The sequence below is a fragment of the Lissotriton vulgaris genome, chromosome 3_1 (assembly GCF_964263255.1).
Source record: "Lissotriton vulgaris chromosome 3_1, aLisVul1.2, whole genome shotgun sequence".
NCBI lineage: Eukaryota > Metazoa > Chordata > Amphibia > Caudata > Salamandridae > Lissotriton > Lissotriton vulgaris.
The window spans coordinates 1771185825-1771192263 of NC_141689.1; positions in this window are offsets into that span (position 1 = coordinate 1771185825).

The window sequence follows — 6439 nt, forward strand, 5'->3', positions numbered from 1 at the left end:
TCCACCACTCAAATTACTTTCATATTTTCACTATACTAATTCACCACTAATCCTTTATGGGTTCCGGAGTAGTGTGCTACTCGATGAAAAAGCGCTTCAACGCCTCGTCATGGGTAGTAAGCGATATAATAAATGCAATTACAATACAATACAATATGGGAGTTGGAGCCAAACTGGTTCAAGTTGATGATAAGGGTAGAAAGCGTTTAGAGGTCTTCATCAGTTGCAGACTGCTTTGTATGGAAGAAAACTGAACAGCCATTTAAAAAGAATATATTGTAATAATGTGGGCTTGAAAGAGGTTCTAGCCTTACCCGTTTGGTACCACGTTTAGGGTCTAGAGTGATTACAATGGTTGATGGCAATGAAGGATAAACATTCAACTTACTGAGATGGCCTAGGTAGAGAGAACATTCTCCTGTTCATACTTGGGGATCCTTTTTAACAGTAAGGGCACCTGAAATACACACATAACCCTATGCTAATTGAAGTTTGTGAAATCAGTGGAGGCCATCTTCAGATTCTCCCCAAAAATTGGTAAAAAAAAACAGTATATGGAGCAAAGTGCATCACCGAGTTGCTACGGGGGAGCCCTTTGGGGCTTGGCAGATACCTCGCCGTTACAAACCCGTGAAAATAATTTTTTAAGACACTTGCTAGCCGTACCCGCCTTTACACCTTCCATCATTTTGCATAGAGAAACTGGAATACCATACATACACAATTTGATTAGTATGGCCACCTTAAATCTGTGGCACTGTGTCTGGACTAGGGAAGAAACACATTTTACGAGGGATATAATATTAGATTGCCTGTCCCAAGACCGTAGTAAGAAGGTACCATGGCTCACCTATATCATTGGTCTTTTAAAAGAATGCAATTTGACCCAGAATTGGGATCAACCCGAAGATATACAAAATATTAGTAAGGTGGAAATAAAAAAGAGTCTCTTAAATGCTAGGACGGAGTCAAGAGACAAGGTCTCAAGCAGTAAGACAACTGTTTCATTCTATCTTGAAGGGCCAATTGCTATGGGTATACAGCCATATCGCATATTTATTACTAATGTCCAGAATAGATTCTACCTAACCAGATTACGGATGAATAAGCTCCATTACCTCTTTGCCTTCCCCAAGAGGGGTAAGTGGTGCTCTAATCTTCCAAAATGTCAGTGCGATGGTAGGTCTATACAGAGTACCTTTCACTTTTTACTTTTCTGTAATTGTTATACGGAAATTAGAAAAATCTTTCTCCGTTCTATTTTTAGAGAAAATTTCCTGTATTCCTACAAAGCTGGTTTTAACTATATTCGAAATTTGTAGAACGCATTCATTTGTAACGCAGTCATTTGCTATATAATGTCTGTAACTAAACAAAAGAATGAACTTGTTTATTTGGAAAAATTTAACTATGCAACAATTTAAATTGTATTTGATAGAAGTTCCCTCATGAAATGTACAATTGGATAAGGACCATGGTAATTTTTTATGTAAAAACATTGCTTATTGATATCCTTGTATATAAATGGATTGTATTGTATTTTTATTTATAGTATGCTTTTATGGACATTGTGCATGTACCGAATAAAGCCTGATTTGATTTGATTTGAGACGGTCGATCTCATTATAGAATCTAGATTTCACAGTGGAGCACAAAACTGGAATGCATCATGGGAAAGCAGATGGACTTTACTGACAGTTTTCCCAATTCGACCAGGCTTTAACAGAGGAATAAGGATCCAAATAGTCAGATCCGGGAGGGGTATCTGTAGGGACGGGAATGTTCCCAGAATAGTATACAGATGTCTTCCCCTGCTCCAAGTGCCAGAATGCATACTTTCCTCACTTTTAATGTGGTTCTGGAGGCATGCTAACCAGAATTGTTGTTTATGATGTGAGATCCAGGACCTGTCCTGTGACCGGAGGAAGCACAAAAGCATGCCCTCACAGTGAACAGTGGACTTGTGAACCCCTGTTTTTGTCTTATCGCCTAAAGGAGTGGGGGCAGTGTACTGTCTTTGATACTCCATAGTGTGACAAGACCTTTGTATCTGCTTGCTGACCCCTCTGGTGTAACGTTCCATTGCAATCTGAGACCCAACCACTAGAACTGATCTCTTGTGCGAATCTGGAGTGCATGTGCAGTACGTTTGTGATAAATATATGGTAGTAGGACTCTGGGTATGAGTGTGAATACTGAAGCCAGTTGGGTCCATTTTGGATGGTCCTGGCATAGCATAGAACAACATGAGGGGTGAGGAAAGTTTCAACAGAGAGTGGAAATACATTGCCCGCATTCTTTTTTTTGTTAAAGATATTTTTATTGCACGTGTAACAAGCAGAAATGTGCTGAGATTCGGCAGCATGAAGCACATTGGAAAACCAGACATATGGTGACTAATTTCCCCCCATGACTCTGTGGCCCCCACACACCCAGTCAACCCCCCTCCCCCAAAAGATCACGAAGCAGTGTCAAAATCGAGATGTCTTTGATCCCTAGTGGCCTCAGAAATTGGAGCACACAGCGCTTTCAGGTATGCATTTCATTTCCCCCATATTTTAGTCCATTTATTAGGACAGCCCCTGCCCTTGTAGACCACTCTCTCCACCTGCTTACACCAATCCATGTCCCTCCTCCAATCACTTAGGCACGGTGCCAATTCAGCCCCCATCGTCACGCCACATTATGTTGAGCTACCATCAACCCCAGTGTAAGCCAGAGGCAGTTCATATGGGTGATATCCATTTAGTCCCAGATATTCAGGAGGCACATTTCGGTGACGATACCATATCCCTGCCACATACTCCATTGGTATCTTTGGAGCCTCGGGCAGCTCCATATTGTGTCAAAATATTTTCCCATATGACCACATTTATTGGGGCACAATGCCATATCATTTTCGCCCATATTAACCAATGTGGTGCAAGCATAGTAACACCTGTGGAGAACTTTTAGCTGCACTAGGTGGAATCTCAATCGATGCTGCAGCCTTAGGCATGTATCATCAGCCAGGGTCCCTAAATCACGCTCCCAGTTCTCACACAGATGGGTCAAAGGGTCAGGGGAGTAATTCAATCATTTTATGTATGAAAGCAAAGTCGTCTTTTTCGGTATATGATAATCTAAGAACCGATCTTCAAGCAGGGAGGATTGAGGAAGTTCCTTATCCTTTGGCAATACTTTTTGTAGGCTGTGACAGATTTGTAAATAGGGGTAGGCCTCATTAAGTGCCATTAGGTATTCTCTTTGCAACTCTTCAAATGTTAATACCTCACCTTGTTTCCACATGTTTCCCACCCTGGACAGGCCAAAGAAATCCAACTTATCGAAGACCCTCAGCAAGGCCAAGAAGCCCAGGCACGCGAATTCCCATGGTGGCAAGCATGATTTCCCCCTCCTAGCCCATAGTCTTCAGTGCCGTCTGCAATAGGGTGTGACCGCTGTGGGCCTGGGGAGAGGTGCAATGTCTGGCCCCCAAGCCACATGTTCCTCCTGTCCGTCCTATAGGCAGGATCGTCTTCAGGTTGATTAACCCAATGATTAATGACAATAAGTTTTGACGCCCAACAGTACTTTTGCAGATAATGGAGAGCTACCCCCCCCCATCATACCAGCCCCATGTCGGTTTCTGGAGCGGTATTCGGGGGGGGGGGGCATCCCAGGAAGTGTATGGAGAAGTGTTCTATCTATGGCTTGAAAGTAGGGCTATGGAACTAGGTAAGGTGTTTTCTGAAGTGAGTACAAAAAGCGGGGAGGGCCATCATCTTAAATAGGGCAGCTTTCCCCATATTGCCTGCATTGTTGTGGCTAGAGACACTGTAGTGAGAAGGATGAAGACAGGGCAACCTTTGGAAATTATGTGAAGGCTTTGTTAAGAAGGACCTGCTGATTAGTCCTTCCCGAGCATTGCCACTTGATAGATGGTTTAAGGGCAGAGGTTTCTAGGGAAAGCCTGCCCCTTTTTACTGCTTCAGTAAGGGTGATGACAGCCAAGGGCAGAAAACTCATGCTTCATTGAACCCATGTTGTGGTTCCTCCTGCTTGGACAATCCCAGTGCTATAGTTGGGAAAAACATCACTTTATACAAAAGCTGTGTCTGGACAGCAACTGGAGAAGGAAGATGGAAATAGACATACACCAAATCGGTTCTAAAGTTTGAGACAGTGGCTCCACGTCCCCTGCCTAAACAATGTGCATAAAGCTGGGATCCAAATCACCAACCTTTGTTACAATCCCAAGTTCTTCTTGTGCAAGGAAGGGAATTTCCAGAAAGTATTTGAAGAGCTGCTAATCTCTGGCTGGTGTCTGCCTGCCTGCCAGTCTCCTGGAGATGAGGAGACATCAACTCAAACCACTCCCTTCTAAAGGAAGAATTGAAAAAAAAGCCTAGAAGCCTGCCTTCCTGCTAAGAGAGAAAAGGAGTATGTCTGACCCTGCAGAAGTAACTAAAGTGGGGGCTAGCCTGCCAAACTGCCTGCTAGACTCAGGTACGCACTACTATAATTGATTTACAAACTGTTCAGTAGAAGTTAAACAAAGTTTAAAACACAGACGCCATTCTATTCAATTTATTCTTCAAAGAAAGAATTATCTTATTTGATATTCAATTTTTTACAAGTGCTAAGCCATTTCATCTATTCTCAAAAGCTGGTTTTGCACTATTTAAATGATTTACTCTCACAATGTTTTTCATGAGTAAATCCATGAGGATGGTGGGCTTCGGACCTCATGAGGTAGCAATGCCCACTGCGTTTGCAAACAACTGCAAACATACTCGGAATTCAAAAACGAAATCTGGAAAAAATAAATTACTAAGAAAAAAGGAAACACACACACCTTCATCTAGCCTGTTTCTGCCGTTCCGGAAATATTTACATGGAAACAGTGATACTTGGGACTACTAATGAGACATTAAATGGAGCAGTTCAACGATCAATACACTTTTGTGTCTTCTTTTTTACCAATTTCAGTAATTACAGACTCAGAGTTGTGAGCCATTTCCTTTAGAACTTAAACAATACAAAGCATAATGGATCTTCTAAGATGAACAACTGGTGTCAGTGACCTAAAAGATATAAATCTTCAAGTAGGAGTTTGTATAGTTTGCATACTTGTCCATCTTTCCACATAGTTGCTTCTGTCACAGGAGAGTGTCATATGAGAGTGTATATTATATGCATTTGCAGCAATGGAACTTTGAAGGCAACATCTGGGCAGCTGAGGGCTGTGTTGAACAAATCATGGCTATACCAGGGACTATGCGAAAAAGTGTAGCATACTTGAGCATATGGTGACACAAACCAAGCATATGCGGATATACTTACAATGAGATAGCTGCACCTGGGCCATTAGAAGCTGTACCCAGCATACAGGACTAAACTTGAGAATATATGACTTAACCTTGCCATGCACTGCTTATGACCTCATATATGCCATCACTCATGACATCATTGATAATATCACTGATGACATCTGAAATGACAGGGGTGCTAGTCATAGTTACTTTAAATAACTATAACTGATGAATTTCAGGGATTTTTTTGTTTAAAATGCTATGTTTAAACGGACAATTTCACCTAACTATAACATCACTTTAACCTTTGTTTTTGTCAGTGACTTTGAGTATTTTTTTTTAGGCAAAGTAATGCATCCTCTCCTTTGGGAGAGGATGTAACCTTACGGCTAGAGCGGTCGACGTCGAAGCTGGGGAACTGGGTTCGAGTCTCGGCAACGACGCTCACCATCCTGTGATTCTGGGCAGATCACTTAATCTTCCTGTGCCTAACAAAAATTAATGTGCCTTCATGTAACGAAACTGGTGCTATGTAAAGGGCTTTGATACCAGATATCTTCGGGTCTAGTTCGCGCTATATACAACTCTACATAAAAAAAAAAGATATTCCATGCCTAACTATAACATCCTCTTAACCTTTGTTTTTGTCAGTGACTGAGTTTTTTTTAATGAAAAGTAAGATATTACATACCTAACTATAACATCACTTTAACCTATCTTTCACAGTTGTATTTATTTGACCTTCCAGACTATTTCACTTGAGAGTCCAAATCGATTTCCACAGTAATGTTTGGTTTGAAGCCTACCAGGGTTTCAAAAAATAAAATGTTGAAGTGACAATAGCTGTTTGACTTTACATCTTTTACATCGAACCATCGGATATTTCACTTGTGTATTCACAAAGTATGCAGTGTTCTTTGCCTCGGAAATGTATTGTTATTTTTTTTTAGGTGTGGCCTAGAGACAGGTTTAGCGGTGTCGTCAGTCTCAAGTAAGAAAAAATATTTATGCATACATAATTACATGCTTCTGTCCACAACAGCATAGGACAATCGGGTCAGTCTACTTCAGCCATATGCAATCTTACACAGTTCCAGCATTTATAATTATCACATGGGCACATCCACTGAAGAAGAATACACTTC